At 39.4% G+C, this 22,026-nt stretch overlaps 1 protein-coding gene across 7 annotated transcripts in view; it reads left to right on the top strand.

Moving 5' to 3' along the window:
- The first annotated feature begins 1,461 nt into the window (after positions 1 to 1,461).
- SOX6 (SRY-box transcription factor 6) overlaps positions 1,462 to 22,026 on the top strand; it is a 584,292-nt gene continuing 563,727 nt past the window's right edge. For 2 of the 7 annotated variants that reach the window (XM_081798524.1, XM_081798528.1), the window contains exon 1: positions 1,462 to 1,860. The gene's annotated coding sequence lies outside the window, so the exon portion shown is untranslated. The other 5 variants (XM_081798525.1, XM_081798529.1, XM_081798523.1 and 2 more) reach the window with 3 other exon arrangements.

Consider the following 22,026-nt stretch of genomic DNA (forward strand, 5'->3'; position numbering starts at 1 on the left):
CTGCCTCGAGTGAGCTCTGTGTCTGCTGCTGTCAGAGCTGGTATTCTCATCTATCTCTTTTACTCTGCATCTCTACTACCTGACACCAAGATTATTCCCTCCCCTCTCGGTCCTCCAGATTGTGTGCACTAAGATAAAGTTCCAGGTCCCTGCTCCTTTAGGCCATTCTGTACCCTTGCAAATCTTTTATCTACCCTACACATGCATCAAAGAGAATCTTTAATTTATGTGGGTTTTTGGGGGGTGCCTTTTATTAATATAATTTCCTATATCTGACATGCATTTTTACATGCTGTTCAGGGTGACAGAAACCCTTTTCTACAACTTCCAAGCCACCCCTCTTGAAATCGTAACTCTAAACCTTTTCCTCTACAAAGTTAAGGTAATACACATATATCACTCACCCAATTTCATTGAACACAAACTTATCCATATAATAAATGTGGACTTATTTATTGCTGTAAAGGTACAATTTTTCTTTGGTAGTTTGTACATGTCTTGTTATTTATAATCATTTTAACCCATAAACTCTATAATCACATGGTCTCCAGAACATGCCAGCTACATATATTAAGGATCTCCTATGTCAATTGCTTTTTCTTTTCTTTCAATTCCTCCTCCTCCTTCTTTTAAAATGAATTTCTCTTCCCCCATTTACCAGATCCTACTAACTGGTGTGTTTTCTTTATTTCTGGTTCCTGAATCTCTTTTTAAAACTCTCTTTGACCACTTCCTTTTTCATTTTCTTTCATCCTTCTTATTATTCATCCTAATATTCACCCATCTTTCCCTCTTTCTGGTTGTTTCAGCCCTGGTCCTTCCCTTTCTCTCTGTATCTCCGTGACTCACTTTCGCGGTCCACTTCTGTATCTCAGTACTTGTTAATATTCAGCCCATTCCTCCGCTGTCACATAACTTTTTCAAAACACAAATTACCACCCCTACATTTTCCTCTCCCACTTTCCTTCCTCCTCTTTTCCAGTTTGCTTTCTTTCTCTGCAGTTGTCTACCTTTGCCCCACTGCAGTTCGCCTTCCTCTTGACTCCTCCTCCCTGCAGCCCCAGCTCTAATAGTGCTCCTTTGGTCCTTTACTCCTCACCCAGTCTCTCTCCCACCTAATACTTGTCCCCCTTCTCCTCTGACCCCAGTTCTCTTCTTTGTCCCCTTCCAATTCTCTCCCAGTAGTTGCTTCACTCTTTCTTCCCAGGCGCTTTCTCCAATTTCAACCTCCGCTCACGCCGATCTCTGCCCTCTCTCTCCGGTTCTCTCTTGCCTTTGCCTCCCGCTCTTCCCTCCTTCTTCTTCCTCTGGCCCTCCCCCTCCCTCCCAGCTTCCCTGCCTGGCTCGCTGCCTCCCTTGCCTCTTGTCTCATCTTGCCTGTGTTGTCTGGGAGGGGAGCCCTGCCTCCTCTCCCTCGCTCAGATCAATGCCCTGGCCACTCACTTTCTGATGTTGCACGACGGGAAATGCTTTGAATACTTACGACATGGCCGCTCACACTGATTGCCAAGATTGACAGCACTAACCATCGCCTTCACTTGTTTCAAGGGGGAAGCCCCTAGTCACCCCGCTCTGCGCGCACCTCCTGGCACCCCGGCGGCAAACTTCTGCCGGTCAGCGCTCCCCCCGCCCGGGGCGGGACACCCCCGCAGACTTGAGTTAACGGGCTGTGCCGGCCGCGGCGCTGGGGGGTTCTGCTCCCTTGCTCCCCGGGCTGTGCTAATTGACCTAGCATCGACTCCCCTTCCTTAATTTTTTTTTTTTTATTTGTGTCTTTCCCTTTTTCTTTAATGCCATTTACTCCCGCGGCGCAGCGCACAAGGAGCCCTCCCGTGCGGTACCATCCTGGAGCCCGCCCAGGTAACCGGGACGGAGCGAGCGATCTAGAGAGCGAGGGAGGCAGAGTATGAACGCGCGGCCCGTTTGTGAGCTACCTGTTGGGGAGTCGGAGGGGGCAGGGGGCAGGCATCCCAGGCAGGGCCGCCGGCCCCCGGTGCCTTCCGCTTCTGCCCTCCCGGGCCGCTTCGGGGTTAGTTTCCCTGAGCTGGGACTGAGGGGCTGGGGTAGGGCAGGCGGAGGGACGAGAGCTGAGCGCGCGGAGCCCTGCGAGGGCGCGGGTTGCCGGAGCGGCGGCTGCCCAGCCCGGGCGGGTTTCCGTACTTGGCTGGGGAGGGGAGAGGGGAGGAGGAGCGGGAGGAGGGCGCTCCGCGGGGCCGACGCAGAGGGGGGAGTAGAGGCTGAGAAAGGGGCCCGAGCGTCTGCCGCTCGCTGGTGGACGCGCGGATCCTCAGGATGCGTCCCCCTCTCGGAGAGTTGTGCCTTGTTCCGGAGGCGGTGACAGATCTGCGTGGCGGGCTTCTGGTTTTCTTGCCACCCCCCCACCCCCAAAATCCACTCCGAGAAAACACATGTTGTAGCTGTAGATAACTGTGCGTAGGACACTAAGGCAAAAAGGGCAGGGGAGAGAGAGACAGACAACGCAACCTTTGACAACAGAAAGCTGTTATCGCCATCCTAAGTATTCGTCCGGAAATCTGTCCGCTCTCTCGGCCCACCTTATTCCTCCTCCTCCGCCTCCCCGTATAGATATTCTAATCTATGTAACTGGGAATGATATGAAAAAGAAGTCAGGTGGCTTAGAGAATGAATTTGTAAGTCTCCGTGAAGTTTGAGGTAGGTATTTCATTGAAGTTTGCGCAACTGTGTGATAGAGGAAGCTTCTGTGCGTGCGTGTGTAGTTCTCTCTCCCTCCCTCTCCCCCTCTCTCTCTTTCTGTGTAAGCAAATGCGTGTGTGCTCTGAGGGTTCGGATGGGACCGCTGGGTGGTAATGCCCTCTGTGCCCACAAGAGGGCAGCATCCTGAGGGCTTTGTGAGCGCTGTTATTTCTCGTTATCGCCGCAGTCTTGGGTTTAAAGAAAGTTATACCGAAACTTTCAAACTGATATCACATCTTACTTCATGATATTAAAAAAAGAAAGACGGAAAGACAGAAAGAGAGGCACAAAGAAAGAAAGAAGTAAGGAAGGAAAAAAGGGAGAAGTGAAGAAAGAAGAGAGAGAGAGAGAAAAAAAGAGAAAAGCAGGAGATCAGCCTACCCCGGGAGAGTCCTAGTCACACCAAGACTAGGGGGAGGGCTGTTTTAATTGTGGGTTTGGCCGACTGACGACTGGAGTGCCCTCCTCGGCTGTCTTAGTTGTAGCCGGAGGTCATGTAAATCGACCTTAAAAGAATGCATAAGCCATAAATTAAAATAAACCCTCACCCAAGGGCTGATCCATAAGTAGACAATATCCAACCTGGACAAAACGAGCTTTCCTTTACGAGCCGACTTAAACCGCATCCCCCCAAAGAATAGAGACTAAATGCAAAGTAAGTTTCCCAGCGAATATTTTGTTTTCTTGAAAAGTGTTGTGTTGATTCGCCGTGTGACTGAACTGCGACGCCGGAGCGCTTCAGTGTTAGCCAGGCTCGGTCGGGGTGCGGGAGGTCGGGAGGACCAGCTGGGTCTCTGGGTTTCTTAACGCTCCCCCCACCCTACCCCACCCCCATTTTGATTTGGAAACTTTGGCTATTTGTGGGGTTGACGCTGGCCGAGGGCGGGCGAGAGTCGAGGATCTCTGCTGCACTCTCCTACCGGGTGAAGTTTAGCGCGAGGAGTTCATAAAGAAAACCCGGGTCGCTAGAAAACCCGGCCGCTCCCTTCTCCCACCCTCACCCCACCGCCGCTCCGCCGCAACTTTGTCGGGACCCTGCGCAAGTCGCCTCCAGTTCCCTCCGCTCTCGCCCTCCCTCCTCCTCCCCCATTTTTGGACGCGACTTTTTATGATCTTTTTAGGAATAAACAAACCGAACTCCAAGACAATCCGAAACCCAAGTGCTAATCTGTGGTCCTCTTTGCTCGGGACGCTAGGGCAGTGGTGCTGGGCGGGAGGGGGCGTGTGTGAGGGGCCGCCCAGCCCTGCCTGGTGCGGGCTCGGCCTGGGAGTCCCCGGGCCCAACGCACGGTCGCCAGCGTGTACCTTCTCCGCCCCGCGCTCTCCCACCCCGCGTCCCTGAGCTCCGCCGGCTCCCGCCGGCACCCCCCGTCCTCCTCGGCGCACTGCCCGGGCCCTGCCGCCCGCAGTCCTCTCCGCGGACCGGCGGAGATCCGCAGCTCTGATGCTTGGCCAGGCCGGGGGGCGGTGCTGCCACCCGTCCGGGGTCCAGCCGGTGCCTGGTTGCTCCCGGGGGAGCTACTTGCTTCCTTCTCCCTTAAAGGGCCCGTCAGAGAAGGAAAGGGGCTTGTGCAAAGGCTGCTGGGCTTGTGCTCCGGCTCCAGGAGGAGCGGCCCGCGGCTGCGGAGGCTAGATTAGCTCCGTTTCCCGGGCGCTCTGCGGAGCTTTCAGATAAAAAGAGAATTGGTGTGTTCCGAGCAGATAAAAGGTGGTTGTTGCCTGCGTGTTTTGAGTTTTATTTAAGCTCTCTTAGGCTGACCAAGTTTGAAAAGGTTTGTATGAATTACCAGATATTGAATGCTGCCCCTATTTGGGGACTAAAAATAAGTCTTCGACTGTGCTGGCGGGGCTGGGCTGTTAGCGAGATGGGCTGTCCCCGGCTGCTTCTGTGTGTGTGACCTCCTCCCAGGGCCGTGCTTGAAGTTTAGGTCTCGAGATGGCCCGAAGCCGTGGCTGCGGCGAACTGGGCTGGGCTCGGGACCTCCCGCTGCACTGTCAATGGGGCGCTCGGATGACGTCCCTGTCCGGGGCGCTGGACCCCGGCGCGCACTCCGCGGCCAGGCTTTTGGCCCTGGTGGGGTGGCCCAGACAACAGCCCAGTGGAGTCGGGATGCGAGAGTGCCCCTCTCCCCCGCCTCCCCAGGGTCTCCTGTCTTCTGCCCTTTATAGTCACATGCCCAGGTTTTTCCCCCCCCCGCCCCCCGGTCCCAAGGAGAACAGATACAGCCCCGCCCAGTCTATTTCTAGGAGGTGGGTTTGGTGAATAAAAAGGTCAAGTGCTCGGGTCCGCAAGCTGGTCCATGGAGAGGGGGGACAGGACGGACACCTGGCAAGGACCGCCCCGCCTGTCCCCCCCACCCTGGCTGGTCCGCCCGCCCACAGCAGGCCTCCCCAGGCCACATTCTTGCACTAAGTGCGAGAGGCTGTGGGAAAAGCAATCCTGAACGGGCCAAGAGCCGGCGAAGCTGATCCCGCGATGGCATTTTGTTTTGAACAGTTGCTGGGGTTGACGTTTCCTCATAAGGTAAGGTGTCACTGGACGGTCGGCTGCCCAAATGCCACATGTATAATTAGCTTGCCCACTCAGCACCTCATCCCCGAGGCCCATAGGCATGGGCTTGGTGGACCTGGTCCGCTCAAATCTGTTCCGGGCTACAGAATTCCCGAGGGAAGGCCGAACCTACCAGGACAGCCCTGGAAGGACCTGGTACCAGGGAAGACTGTGACAGTGTAGTCTTGTCTTTGATTTCTCTCCTCTCTCTTTTTCTCCTCCATCTCTTCCTGTTTCCTCTCTCTATTTTTTGGCTGAGGGGGAACTGCTGGTTAGAGGGGTAAATGGGACACCAGCAGCAGGCTACAGACTGAATGAGGAAAGGGGATGCAGAGTAAAATCTGGCAGTATACGTCTTTTCCATAACCCTTCCATGGGGGAGGTCTGCTCGTGCCCCTCTATCTGCACTAATCCAGTAGGACCAGCCCAGGCTTGACATTGTACCTTGGCTTGGGTAGGGGCTTTAGGCTTCTAGTTTGGACTGTTCACCTGTCTGTGTGCTCCCTCCTATTCCCACGCTAGAGGTCTGAGAGTTTCTATGCCCTGATTGCAATTTCTATTTTCCCCCTTCAGGCCTAGCCGCTTGGGGCTGCTAGTGTTCACTGTGGGGCAAGCCTGGAAAGATCTGCAGTCTCTTCCTGTATCACTCTTGTTCAGCCTGGGGTTCTTAGGAGCCTTGTTTTCTCTGTACCAGAATGGTGCTTGCACTTCCTACCTAGCTTCTCAGACCCCAGCCTCAGGTCAGCTTTAGCCTGCACTCTCTGGTGGAGACCAGATTTCTATAGCTATGAACATGACCTTCCCTCTTTCACCCTGTGCAGTTACCGTGGAATTCAACACTCAGCATTAGGTACTTTCATCAGTCTCCTTCCTCCCCTTATTCCTAGGCCACTCAGTTATGTCTGATACCTATTCTCTTTATTTTAAAACAAACAAGCAAACATCCTAAACCTTCCACAAGTTTAGTGGGATAGTGTTAGCTTTTCTATGGCAGCAAGAGTGCACCTGTCTGGGGGAGATGGAGGACACAGTTTATTTAGTTGCATTTGCTTTTTATTGAACCAGTGAAGTATTTAATTTTCTTTTAGTAGAGGGAAACTTATGACTGAATTTTTAAAAACTCTACCAGATCATAAATGAATTATCTATGCACTATTGAGAATATCTTCCTGAATACACACATGTGAGCACATGGATAGTAGGCCAAATGACATGTAGATTTTTTTCTCCTACATTTTTGAAAACCTTATAAATAAAGAGGGATTATTCCTGTTCTAAAACAACAGCAAGAACAACAAGACCAAGAACAACAATAAACAACCAAAAAAAAAAAAAAAATCCTTCAGACTCTGAAAGCAAGCAAGTATGCCTCACACATATTAGATCTAGTTTATGACCAAAGGCAATAAGAAACCAGGATCTAGACAAGTGATAGGTCATTAATTCCTTAGGCAAACTGACATCCCCTGTCACTTTTTCCCTGTACCACCAACACCCCCTTTCTTCTCTGCTCTCCCACCATGTTCCTTTACTTTTAGTGACAAAACTCCATAGTTTTTTATTTATCATTTATGCTGTTTATTGTTGTTCTTAGTTTTTGTTTCGGAAGTAATGAAAAGGAACTTTCTCAGAGTCTATATATTTTTTAAAAAGCAGAAATATTTATAAGTTTATTATTATGGAACATGGTACAAACTCCTACAATAGTACATTGTGTAACTACAACACTCAACATTATACTATAAAGATAAGTGTAAAATATATTAAATAATAATAAATTATATATACTATATATTATATGTAATATATTATATATATTATATTAAATAATAAAGCAGTATGAATATCTATACCTTCAGCTATTTCTATTCTATAATGAATTCACTAACTGAATACCTAGAAGAGGTGACATTCAGTAGGAATATTATACTGTCTATTGGATATTTTTTCTTAGTAGCAGAAAGTAACAGATTTTTTTTTTTTTTAGTAAGGGAAAAGCATACATTTAAAATTTGTTAACATACTTAGCAAATCTTTCTTTTATAGGGTCTTAAAGTATATTACTTTAAATACATATATGATATTTTTGGTGTCATTATTGAGATTTTATGTCTGTTTTATTTGACTTTTAGGAATTATTGGGTGGTGGCCCCTGATGAAATTGCTACACATCTTATATTGAAGAAATTAGTGATGTTTTAAATAATTCACTTTCAATTAGTATAATAGGTACTGGAATAAATGAATTTTCCTTTTAACAAGGTTTAATATACATTGGCTTTAACCCTTTCAGTATTTCCTGTACTTTCCAGTTTTGTTAGATTATGTATCTAAGTTTGAAATAATTCTCTTGTGAGACAACTCATACACACTTTTTCACTATTTACAAACAGCATTATATAAAAGAGTAGTATGGTACAACTAAAACTTTGATCTAAGAGCTATTTGTTTAAATATAGTTTAGGGGTGCATATATATCAATTGATGTTTTTGAAGTCAAGTGAAACATTCCATCCAGCTAATGTGTCTGAGAGTACCATATCAGGCACAGACAGGTACTAGAAATGATAAAACACAGATAACATACAGCAAGATGATTTGCAGATGGGACGTATTATCTGCTGTCATGAAGTTAGATGGGTCATATTTCTGTTTTTTTTAAATAAAATTAATCTGGGTTATTTCAGAATTATCAAGTTATGTGGGTATGTGAGAACAGATTTTATTATAGAAATCTGCTAATAAGTGAACAAATATTCATTGCCTTTTAGAGGAAGAAATGGACTGTCTTTGCATTTGAATTGCTTATTGTTTAAGAAATATGGCTTTCTCCTATTATTTTTTTCCTAAAAAAAGAAAATAATATATTGAACATTCTATGTTTTCATCCTAACTCCACATTTTCTACTGATTAAATTATATTCTGAATCTCAACATACTCAAGTTAAAAAAAAAAAAGCTGGCACTCTGGTATAGCCTATAAAAAGCAATTTTTATTAGATGTAAGTGCATTTTAAATATACAGCATATCCTTTTTGCCTGATATTTTTGAACTGTGATCTGAGAACTAATTGTTTTGGTAAGAGTTATATCAGAAACTTTCATCATCCTCTCATTATATATTCTTTATCCATTTGTAGGAAGAGTGTTTTTATTTTCCTTGTTCTGTGGAAGAGGGTAAAAGCTTTTTAGGTAATTATTTTGATTAGATATTTAGTCAAAGTGGAAATAATTTTAAATTTGCGTTATGGCTTTTTATAGAGCTTTTCAAGTTTTAAGTATCCATTGTCATAATTTGGATAAAAATATCAATTGAAGAATGTGGGTAGAGGTTGTAAGATGGAATATCATTTAAATCTACTACAGACTCTCTCACCTCCAAAAAGGGGTACTGGTCTGTTTTTCCTCAAATCTGTGGTAGTCTCAAAAAAGGGAACATGAAATCCTAAAACCTTAGAGAAGCAGTATCAATTCAGTTCTTAACTGTAAATCCTTCATATCGTTGCTCAAAATATCCAACTTTACACCAATATTAGCCATTCTTTTTATAGTGACACCATGCTTAGTAAAAAACTTCTAAGCACTGAGGTCAGGTGTTGAGATTGGATTCTAGTTTATTTTTTATGAATCAGATAAAGATTTCTGTGCATGAGACCATATGTGAAGATGAGAGAACAAGAACATTTCCATATCAAAGGCAATATATCTGAGGCTGCATAGTAATTAAAATGCAGTGGTTTGGACTCTGTGCACTAGCACTTAAGCAGAGCATTGCCGGGACCTTGTGCATCATGCAGGCGGTTGCCTCTTGCATACTTCTTGAAATACACTTATAATTTTGTACAAACATTTATGCCAGTCCACACTTTTCTGTAGATAATTTGTATTTCATCCAAACCATTCAAAGTAGAAGTTATTTTTTGAGCTACCCCCTCATTATGGCTTTTGTGCATCAACTATTTTTATTCTAGTTGTTTGTATTTCCTTTTACCAGAATGATGCCTTGTTTATATTCAGAATCTCTTCTTGCTCCTTTAAGACCCCTTATGTATTACTCATATTTTACTATTCACTCAAAAAACTTTCATCTTTAGGAATGATGTGAATTATTTTCTGAGGTTAATTGTAGATGCTGTAATCTATTATAAACTAATAAAATACATTTAAAAATCAAATGTCCAGTTATTTCTACTTCATAATACTGATATGTTTAGTAATCCTCCCTAACCTGCACAGTATATAATATTGGAAAAAACTCCTTTTCAAAATGTTTAAAGAATTCTGAAATGTTCTTCTTTACCTTTTAATGGTATGAAAATGTGTAGTGGCATTCTCTTTTGTACTACTTCAACTGAAAAACAATCATTTGAAGCTATAGAAATCTTTATATTTATCTAGAGAGTTATCTTTTTTGCATTTATAGGGAGTTGTTTGGCTTTATTTATAAAGAACTGGGTTAATATCTTAACCTGTAATTATTTGGGGATTGAATAGTGAAATTAGAAAAATCTAACAATTGGTAGTCCAATGTTGTATATATTTCAGAACATTTTGCATCTTTGGTAACTAGCTTGAATTTGCTACTCTGTAATTTTCTAGATTTTCTATTTCCCTATATTTCTCTACGAACATTCTACTCTGGCACATGTAGCAAGGAATTCACTGGTATATTTTATTTACTAAGCTCCCCTGGTTTATAAAGCTTTTTAAAATTTTCTTTGGATTGAAGCACCTTGTATTGAAGGAGCCTAATGTGATATTGTGAAATTCTTTAAGAGTTTTTGTGTTTTAAACTATTTTGAATCAAAATTACTTAAGTATGTTGATTTGGCGCTTTTTGATGCTGACCTGTATAAATAAGCTTAATAAATATAAGGTAAATTCAAAGTACATTATGTGATATGCATATTAGCATCTATGCAAATATTCTATATTCTCTCATTTCAAGTTCTCCCTTGATCTCTTTCTTCTCTAAAAATCTCACAGGATAACCCTTTACATGATCTTTTATCCCTACTGCCTTCAATAATTTGTTGTTTCTAGGCATCTTAAAGAGATGAATTGAATTGTCTATCTTTAATATATCCATTCAAATGCAAAAGGGGACTTTAGTGCTATTTGTGATTTTGACTTCACTGAGCACAATCTCTTCTCTTCTTTGAAAAGTAGTTCTTTAAAGGTAGACAAAGAAAATTAAAGATGCTTTACTTTCCACGACTACACAAGCACAATATGTGGAGAAAAGAAAATGTAACAGGTTTTTTCTTTTTCTTTTCTCTTCTTTTCTTTTTAATAAGGAGCATAGATTTCAAATGGAACTCATTCTGAGACATGGTTGCAAATGTTTCCTTTCATACTTTAGAAACAGATCATAGGGTAACATGATTGAGCACTTACTAAGTTCTAGGCACCCTGAAGGGCATTTTTGAAGTCACAAGTCTATTTTTTAAGGATTTCCCTTTCTATTAAAGATTTTTGATATTTGGTAGGTGGGGAAACTTAGCTGCAGTTGTCATGGTGCTAAGCAAGTCATTGGTAGAACTGGAGAAGAATGCTCCTGACTAAGAGAGAATAATTTATCACTCCTTCTTGGGAAAGAATATCAAAGACCAGCAGTGTTGTTATTTTCTCAGAAATAATCTCCAGCTATCTCCATGGGCATTGAACCTCTTCTACTTAGAAGTCAGCCACCCCGTTCACCCCCAATATATCCATGGTGTAATCCCTAACCTTCCATGTCTTATCTCTATAATGGGAGTAATAATAATATCTACATCATAGGATTATTGTGAGGTTTAAATGAGATAAATGAATGTAAAGCACTAAGCTCAGGGCTTGGTATAAAATAAATATTTAATACCTGTTGAAATTACTGTTGAAGTGGTACTGTGCTTATCATTATACAGATCTGGCTTCCCATTTCAGCTTTCCCACATACTTGCTATGAAATCTTTGGTGAATTACATAGTCTGTTTCTTTTACTCTTATATGAAATACAGACGATATGTGTTCCTTCCTTTCTTTTCCTAGAAAGGAAAATTCATTAGTAACCTGGCAGACTTGGGATAAATGCAGAGTTTGGATGTCCAGCTCTCAAATTTGAGAAAATCCCAATTCTAAGGGACTCTAAGAGATTTTGAAATGTCATTTCATCTGTCATCCTGCATCCTCCAAGGGTGTATCGATCACCCTTTCTCCATTCTAATCAGTTAAGAAGCTCTCTTTATTTTGAAAGCCTGCAAAGAATGAGATTTTATAATCTTTGTTTATATACTTCAGTGATTAACACCAGGAAGTTCTTTGTGTCAAATATACACATCTTAATCTGATTTCTTTTGGTTTCATTTAAAGAAAAAATGGAAACCTATATTCTTCATTTGAATGATAGACCTGTGTGTGAGAAAACCAATATTAAACTTTTAATTTTTATTTCTTGAATCTTTCCTTTGGAGTCTTATTTCCTAAACTAATTGTATGACCTTGGAAAAGATACGCAACCTCTTTAAGTCTTGATTTCCTAGTTTTTAAAATGGGATTGTGATAGAATTTACCAGATGATAAGGATGTTGGGAAGATTCAGTTTGAAGATACTGTGCACAGAAGTTCATAGAACAGTTCTGGACAATGGTATTAGGGTTACTTGACAATAATTATGTGATCAGTAGAACTTTGTCATGAGAAGGCTAATTTTAATTCTCTTACATTTTATAGAAGCACAGTTTTCAAAGTGCTTTCAAATTCATTGCCTCATTCAATAAAAGGTATGCAGGGTAGATAACCTTACCAGTCATACTGTCTAACTTCCTACTTGATATGAATAAATGTTTCAATTGGGTTTTGCTTCAGGGTATTATTCACTACAAACAAAGCTTGTGTGTCATAAATTAGGGCTGGCTTTTTGGCCCTCTTTTTTTTTTTTTTCCTAGTCTCTTCTATATAATGTCAATGTTAATTTATTTTATCTTCATACTTATTTCCAGAGCCAAACCAATGCTGCATCTCCCATATACCAGTGTATAAATGAATAATATTTTGCTGATCAGAAACATTAAATATCAGTTATATATCCTGATTAGTAAAAATTAGAAAATGATTTACATAGTAAGTGTGGCTAGTTTTATAGGCAATTCTCTCTCAAAATATGGGGTCCAGCAGGGAGGATTAATGAAAGGATCCTTGGCTGGGAAAAGGTGGGAACCACTTGATTACGTGATTTCAAAGATGAAAATGCAATGAGGAGATATGAATATAGGTAATTCTATGCAGTGTGCTGGTTGTTATAATGGAAATAGGTATAAGAGCAGAAGTACCTATGTAAAGGAAAGCTTCTAGTAGGAGGTGGCCCTTGAGCTGTGACTTAAAGGATGATTAAGAATAGGTTATTTGACGTATGTGGGAATAAAGTCATTGGACATGTGGGAAACATTTGATACCATTATTGATTATTCTGTAGTTCTGACACTGAAAAGTCTTATATTTGTGTCTTTGTGACTTCTAGAAAGGCCATGTCTGATCATGAATGTGATGTAGCCATAAGCTAGCAGCTTAACTGCTACACTTCTCTTAGCTCAGTTTTGTGGTCAGGGACATTATGAGTACATTTTAAGGTACAGAGGAATTTTTCATATTACTCCTTTTCTTCAAATACTTCAACTAAGTATTGAAATTAAAGTAAGTTGCTTATTAATATATGAATAGGTGATCAGTACTATGGGTTTTTTTTCAGTTGGCAAGTATGGTCTTAGAAAAAGGCCAATATCTGGAAATTTTTAGATCTGTGTGTTATTTCTGAGTTTCTTTTATTTGTTACAGGTCTTTGGGCCTCACATTTGTAATTAAGTTTTTCTAACTATAGAGTTGGCATGTTCCTAACTTCTTTTTTATTGAGGGATAGTATGAACATAAAATCATCCTTAGAGTGATTCAAAATTTTTGGATGACATAGAAATTATTATTTCATAATGATGGTAATGAAACAGTAGCAAGAGCAGTAGTAACAGCAACTGCCCCTCTCTACTTTTGATCACTCTCAAAGAGGGATGCTAAATCCACCCTCTTCAGTTTTGTAATCTGGGATCTTATGTTTTGCAATGACTTTTTTTTTGTAAAATATAATATTTCAATATTAAAGCTACCAGTTTTAATACTCCATTATTATGTTTCAGGTGCTGTGTTAAGCCTATATAGCATCTCATTTATCCCCATCAAAACACTAACAAGAAGGAGTTTTAATTGTACACATGAGTAAACGGAGGCTTAAGAAGGCTTAATTAAGTCACTTGAGGTCACAAGGCTAGAAAATGTCCTTGCCGAGTGAGAAATTACATACTACTACCTTTTGAATCATTTTTTATGGTGAAAAATTATATACTACTATCTTTTAAATCTTTTTTTTCTTTTCTTGCAATGACTTTTTGAATACCTTTTCTCTGAGCCCACAAGCCTTCTTTGCTGGTTTTGGCTTGGAAGTTTTCTGGTGTTTAATGACTTGTTCTTCAAATTAAACACACGTATTGAGATTTGCAGTGACATAATCACTTTCTGAAAAGGGCTTGGTGGTCACATAGGCTGGAGAAGTTATGGCTCTGGCTTCTAATGGCCTAACCTATAATTTTCCTTACCACTGTTTTTGCATGCTGGACAGTTGCAGTGTTGATCCATGACATGAAAAATATGATGAAATCTCTCCATTAAAAAGAAAGGCTCTGAGGCTAAGGATGAAAAAAAAAAAGATACAAAAGTTCCATAGAACAGTTTAAAAACATCCTGTTAGTCATATTAAATCAGTTGTGATGCTTTTAAGAACTTCCCTTTAGAACTTTCAGTTGAGTCCTTTAGTAAGAAGCAACCCCCCCCCAAAGAAAATAAAAATTGAAATCATAAAGCAACTAAACAAAGCTTAACTAACTTGGAACACAGCATATTAGTTAACCAAGTCTCAGGAACGTTTATTACTCTTGAGTCTGAAGATCCAAATATACACTGGAGGAAAATTGGACTTTTAAAAATTTCTTAGCTGTTGTTCTTTCCCACTATAAAGATCACATTGAAAATAGATATACTGAAGTTTAAAGAAGAATTTAAATATTGAAACAATTAAAATTGTAATATTTAATTTTTATTTTTAATATAATATTCTAAAACATTAAAAGAAAATTTCAGCTTTTCTTAGGTTAGACCCCTTAAACTTTTGCAGACAACAATTCCAGAGAAGGCCTCCACTTGTACTTTTGTATAGGTTTGTGTGGATTTACAGGTATGCTAATGTAGGGTCATGTACACTGAATTTAAATTGTATAGCATTTTGTAAGAGGCTTATTTTCTCTGAGGTGAATATATATAACAACCTAAATTGGGTGGGACTAGTGAACTTGGGTACTCTTAATTCTTATTTATGGCATGGCAGGGAAAGAATGAAAAATAGCTCAGCTTTTAATTATGACACCTTGGGACCTTTTCCAAAGAGCTCATCATAATTAGCCATGTCTTAGTTGTGTAGTTTTGTGTTTAATTTCTTCGTTATGTCCACATGGAAAACTCATTAAAGTTACCAAGAGCTATTTGAATAAAGTATATGGAAAAGTATACCCCTATATTGTATGCTAATTTTTTCTTCTGAATTTTCTTAGCACCACTTTTACATCTTTGGGTTATTTTCTTCTTCCTTTTTGATGTACATGTACACTAGTTTCTATGATTAATATGCCAAATAAATAGGACATTTGAATCAGTGTCCTTTAAATTTTATTTAGGCTATGATTATATATTCTTTGGGTTTGCTTACTTAACAAATTTAGATCTGATATAATATAAAAACACAAATATAATTTTATTAAATTTAGTAAGGGTGCATTAAATTATTTGATCATCCTAAATTGTCTCAAAGCCTCCATTAAATAAGTTAAATAAGTATATTGCTAATGCATCTTAAAAGTAAATATGTTTGATTATTAACATAATATTTATTTGAATATCTTCCCTGCTTGATTATGGTGAATGTAGCATTTTCAGTAGCTGAGGTGGAAGGAGCAGAATTTAGGATGCTTAAAGAGAGAAGGAAATAGAGATCTTAAGTGGTTTGGATAGCCCAAGGGTAACCTGAGAGTATTGTTGCTAAGGGTGAGGCTGGAAGAATTCCTCTGGCAAGATAATTTTAAGGCTTATTTGGGAGAACTTCTGACTATAATAGAGTTCTGTAATAGGATAGAATAGAAAAGTTTCAAACTTTTTGGATAGAACAGACGATCAGCAAAATGTTTATGAGAATGCACCCTAATACATGTGCATATTTATTTAAAATTATATACATGTGCTAGTGTGCTAATGTATGCTATAAAACATTCATAAGTTGATATTAAAAAAAGAGATGCAGATAAAATAAATAATATTTTAAAACTAACTGTGATCCGCCAAACCCTATAATTTAACATTCTTTGTTATTTTAAATAGTCAGTTTAACACTTCGTGATGAAATGATGTATAAGCTTGGTTCTAAGTTCAGTTTACTTTACTACATGGTTTTAATGCTGTCATAGCTGAAAATTATACCTCAAAAAAAAAAAAATAGAGCCAAACGGAAGAAGTACATCATTATTTGCACTTACTAAATTGTGTTACTAATTTATTAATCCTATACACAAAATACACAAAAATATGTTAAAATCTTCCCTGATGGCAATCAGTTGTTTTTGGCAATGATGTTGAAGATATAGCATTTTAATATTTTTAATAAATGGACTCAAAACCCATTGAAACTCTTCGGAACATCATTAAACAGGTTGGAATATTCTGTTGCCAATTTTAAAATTGAAAACAGATGAGAGTTTTTGTAGTTGATAGACATAGAATTTTTGGTAACAAAATCACACCATGATGGAATCGTTTCCAAACAGATGTTTTCAAAATAACTTTTCATAGCACAAATCTGTTTTGAAAAGCATTTACTTTCTCATTTGATAAAATGTCACCTTTACTTTGAAGGGACAGATTAAATTTGTATGATGGTTTGTATGTATGTATCTAGTTAGCTAGCTAGTTAGCTACTTGGTAACACACACTTACAGCTCCTTGCCTCACATAAAAGGTCAGCACATTTGATACACTAGTTTTTGTTTTTTTGTTGTTCCTACTCCTTAAGTTTGGAAACTTTTCCATGGGATAAGCAGTGGAACCTCTGGGTAGTGCAAACAATCCTCATGGTTACTTCCCATTTCATTTCAAAGCATTGTAAAGGTTTTACTATGGTTTACAGGTCTTATTTTAAAAAAGTAATTGCATCATCATTGCAGTACTTGGCTTCAACATTGTGTTCCAATTGCTTGGCTATGAACGATGTAGCTAGTGAAGTCCAGTGTGCTATCTCTGTCATTTTATGCCTATTTTGTTCCCCCTTTAGACCAGCTTGGGTAACCATTTCACCAGTGGTTACACTTAACCAGTCTTCCCTAAAAATTATTTTTATTTAGAAAAGTAGCACTGTTGAGATTATGTCTTCTTTGGTACTTATTATAGTGGCTCACTCAGAAGTAGCACTTTGCCTATCAAATATCATAAACTGAGGCATGTTAAGAATATATACATTTATTTATCTGAAAAAGAGGCATCCTACATGACGTAAGTTTCTTTTTCAGATCTTCAGCTATGTTTTCTATGCAACTTCCAATGCTGTGGCAGTACTCACCGTACAACCTCAGAGGACATTATTCACATGTCATTCTAGGTAAATGGTTACCCAGAGCTGTGCACTGCGACAGCTCTGATTTTTAGCAAGGGAGTTTATTTAAATTTGTTGCCATCTTGTTTTCTGTGTTTTATTTTAGCCATTTTAATAGCAAGAAGAACGAGTGCTTTTCTAATAGTGTGGCTTTTTGTCTTTTCTAACCAAGGAAATTCAGAAGAGGTTTCTAAGCATTTAACATTCAGTTTTGTGAAATTTTGCAGAATAAAGGATTGAATATTGTATGATTTTGAACATTATTGGAAAAACTGCAGCCATTATAAAAATTTATATCTATATGCTTAGTTTTTAAATGTCTTACTGATTGTAATGGCTTCATATTCTTATTATTTAATATGTCAAAGTACAACAGGATAAAGTACACTGTTAGTGATGCTAGATATCCTGTAATGTGGCCCCTAAAGGGCTGCTACTACAGTACAAGTGTTAGTTGAGTCTTAGTATTACTGTCATGAAGGCCTATATTATTCATATTATCCTCAAACTATAGTCTCTTTGGAAGGATCTTTTTAAACCACTTGAACATTTGTTGAAGGTTACTTTAGTTAAAAACTAGATATTATTATCCATAATCACTCCCCTCTCTTTCCTCTGCTACAGGATGTGACACCTTAATGTCTGACATATAGACCCAGAGTGTTACTTTGTATTTAAATTTAAGTAAGGATTAATTTTTCTTACTTTTAAAAAAGTACATATCTGTAAATTTATAGTGTACTCTTGGGATGTGTGAGTTCACTTTGGACCCCAGTGAAATAGAAAAGTAAATGGGAGAGACGGGTATGGGCATGATAAGTCAAAGAGTTTCGAAAAGCATGGTTTCCAGAGAACACTCTCCTGGGACAGGATCCCTGTGAAGAATGTAGCCAACCATTGGAAACCTAAGACAGGGAGTGAGGCTACAGATTGATCAGCATTTGAGGTTCAGAAAACAGTAGTGTGGCATTTTCACAGGACTCTAATATGAGAGAGGGACAGACTTAAGCCATCCCTTAAAATTTTTTGTATTTAAATTCAATTTAACATACTGTATTATTAGTTTCACAGGTAGAGTTTAGTGATTCATCAGTTGCATACAACACCCAGTTCTCATTACTTCAAGTGCCCTCCTTATTGCCCATGACCCAGTTACCCCATCCCCCCACCCACCTCCCCTCCAGCAACCCTCAGTTTGTTTCCTATAGTTAAGAGTCTCTTATGGTTTGTCTCCCTCTCTGTTTTTGTCTTATTTTATTTTTCCTTCCCTTCCTTTATGTTCATCTGTTTCTTAAATTCCATGTAAGAGTGAAATCATATGGTATTTGTCTTTCTCTGACTGACTTATTTCACTTAGCTTAATACCCTCTAGTTCTATCCCCATCATTGCAAATGGCAAGATTTCATTCCTTTTGTTGGCTGAATAATATTCCATTGTATACCATATCTTCTTTATCTATTCATCTGTCAATGGACGTCTGGGCTCTTTCCATATTTTGACTTAAGCCATCCTTTATTCTTCAAAGCAAAACAATTTGAGTCATTTGTTAGCACGAAGGGGTCAGTGAGATTCCATAGTTAAGTGTGTTTATCATGTTGCAAGAGAGAGAACCAAGTGGAGAGTCACTATTTCCCCAAATGCCTGAAGCCCTTTGTTGCTTCCTTACTCAGCCTTCCTTGGATTTAGGTACAATTAGAGCAGAAGATGGGGAAGGTGAGAAAGGCAGCAATGAGGGATGGCTATAGGCTAGCATTGTTTTTGGCTCTCTCTCATTTTCTCTTTTTCTCTTTCACTTGATATACTTGTTGGGCATTGTGGTTTAATAGCAACTCAGTTTGGGAGGTTCAGCTCTGCCACTAAACTTTGGGTGACTTTGGCTAAGTCACTTCTTTCTAGGAATTATTTTCTTCATGGGTAGAATGGGAAGTTTGATGATCTCCAAAGAGATTTCAGCTCTGACATCCTGTTTATACTGTTCTAGGATAGGGCTCTGGGCTGCCTCTTCCCAAAGAACTTTCAATGAAATTCCCGGTTCTATATGTCAGTCTCAAGGCACCATGTCCATTCTGCCAACTAAAGTGACAAATGGCTAAGAATTTAACTGAATAAATGAATTTATGCTGGTGGACACATTAGCAAAAACTGTAATATTTCTATCATCTTCTCTCCACTCTCCCAGACAATTTTGATAGAGGGCATTTCCACAGTGTGATCCTAGACAGCGCCCTTGCTTTCTAACCTAAAGCGGCTAATGAGAACTTTTGGAAGGAAGTGTTAGCATCTGAAGGGTTGTGTCTGCGAAGGAGGTTGGGCTGGATGAGATAGGCAGGGCATTGGGACACAGCCATCAATTCATTGCATGTGTTTGGCGAGGCTGGCAGCTGTGGCCAGTGCCAGGTTTTTGAGTATGGTTTCTGTCACCAACAGAGTTGGCTGTCTTTGAAGTCTGTTAGTTAACCTCTTCCAGAATCTTGGAGTACAAGTAGCACGCAAGAGGAGAAGGATAAAGGAATTTCTAGGAATAAGAATACCCCTGCTCCCAATTTTCAGTAAGAACTGAATTCTCCTCTTCCAACAGTTTTTTGAAGCATCTAATACATGAACAGATTTCAGATTTTCCTGTTTTCTTTTCTGTACCTATTCACTGCCATGGATAGAGGCAATACTGAATAATGAAATAGATGCATATCACCAAACATATATTGGGCAATTGCCATATGCCAGACATATTTTTGGATGTTTTCATAAGATAGAGATAATAACCTGTATCATAGTTTTTGAGAGGTTTCAATATACAAAGCACAGTTGGAAGAGTGCCTGATTTGTTGTAAGCTCTCATTAAATATTAGTGATTATTATTTTATTATTTCATTTGCAAAACAACTCTAGGAGGTAGATGTAATTATCGTTATTTTATACACAGAGAACATAAGGTTTGGAGAGAGAAAAGGACTTGCTCAAGGTCACATAGCTATTAAGTGGCAGAAACATAATCTAAACCCAGATGTACTGGCTTGAAGTCCCATAGTATTTCTGCTATATAATACAGCTGTCTGTAATAGGCAAGAAAGTCATGAGATTTCCCACAGATAATCTATAAACTAGATAATCAGGAGCTTGGATAATCAGGATAATCAGGAGCTAAACGTACTCTTATGATATGTTGAATTTCAGTAGGTTCAGTTTTAAGGCCATCCTTGCTTTGCATGGCCTGATGTTAATTAAAATTTCTGTTATATCAGAACTGTATCCTCTCTTTGCATAGTTCTGATCTCATCTTTACACAGTTCAGATTTCATGGTTTGATCTCAGTTACTATAAAACCTTGCAAAGTGAGAACCTGGCTCTAAATTGCACTAGTTTCAGTTAACATGGTATAGTGCAATGTGAGGACTTCCTATATTTCTATCAGCTTCACATTCACATACAGAAATTCTCAAATTCAAGAGAATTTCTTGAACTGGTCCTTTGGGTTATTAGATGTGTTATTTCCATCTGATGACCCATTATCTTTTGTGTTCTTTTGTTTATAAGGTTCTGTTCCTGCTAAGGGTTGCATAAATAAGGTCTTTGAAGGTCACTGATGATTGGCTCTTGGCTTATAGGCATACCACCTTTATTGTGTGCAGCAACAGATCTCTCTCTGGACTTAGAAACACTTGTTTTCTTTACTTTTTTTTTTTTTTTAACTTTCCCCACTTTCCATTACATGTTTAAGTTTCTTTCTGAGTTGATATGTTTCTTTCTATCTGTTCTAGCAATGTAAAGGAAGGCCAGTGAGGCCAGTTATCTCTCAGTTGGTGTTTTATATATTGCAGTAGACAGTGAGCAGCCATCAGGTAGGAACTGGGTCTATTTACATTTCTTTTTAGATATAGATGTTAAAATTCTTTTTAAGCGCTTAATGATTTCAACCTGAAGACAGATGCATGGGTTCCATAGAATGTCAATTTTAGGGCAAGATAATATTGAAAAATACTAGTGCTTAGAATTTCCTCCTATCCCCCAAATTTAAAACAATTCTCCTCCCTTGAATTTTTATTGTTGTCATGCCTCCTCTCCCACATTTAAGATTGTTTTTAAAATCTGTTCTTTCTTTGTCAAGCATTCTGAACAGTAGAAATCCTTTACTGACTATAATTTTATTCCTCTTACCTGTACAGTGCTGGAGAATTAGTTTGGGGTAGAGTGAGCTTGACACTGTGACTAAGAGCATACTCCACTACTTTCTAGCAGTGTGAACTTAGACCTGTTACTTCAATCTGTAAAATAGTACCCACGTCTTAGTGTTGTTTTAGGAATAAGTGAGTAAATACAAGTGCTTAGAACAGTGCTTGGCACATGGTGGGTGCCATGTAAGCATTATCTGGTTTTTTTTTTTTAAGATTAAAAAAAAATTTATTTATTTGACAGAGAGAGACACAGCGAGAGAGGGAACACAAGCAGGGGGAGTGGGAGAGGGAGAAGCAGGTTTCCCGCTGAGCAGGGAGCCCCATGCGGGGCTCGATCCCAGGACCCTGGGATCATGACCTGAGCCGAAGGTAGACGCTTAACGACTGAGCCACCCAGGCGCCCAGCATTATCTATTATTAAAGTGAATGTTTTTAAAAGGAAAATCTGGCCCAAAGTAAAGAATATTCAAAATACTTTATTGAAAGGGTAAAAATGAATACTATTAGAATGTGATGGGAAAGCATCCTGCAGTTTTCCCAACACAGTGACTCTAGAGTACTATTGAGAGGGAATACTATTTTATACTAATAGGTACTTTGAGAATTTCTTCAGCTGCAAATCAACAAATCAATTGGAATGAAATTCCTTTATTATAAGGTCAATATCATCATTTTTGAGTTTCATAATTTGTGGAGATGAGGTAATTTGGGTACAGAATGAGTTTGGTTGTATGTTTTCTCAGGTCTAACTTTGTGGCAATAACCAAAGAAGCAGTAGTGAGCTTAAAGAGGTGGCAGGTAGGGGCGCCAAGGTGGTTCATTTGGTTAAGTGTCTGCCTTCATCTCGGGTCATGATCTCAGGGTCCTGGGATTG

Source organism: Leptonychotes weddellii, chromosome 11, assembly GCF_054177405.1.
Source record: "Leptonychotes weddellii isolate Sample4059 chromosome 11, ASM5417740v2, whole genome shotgun sequence".
NCBI classification, from domain to species: domain Eukaryota; kingdom Metazoa; phylum Chordata; class Mammalia; order Carnivora; family Phocidae; genus Leptonychotes; species Leptonychotes weddellii.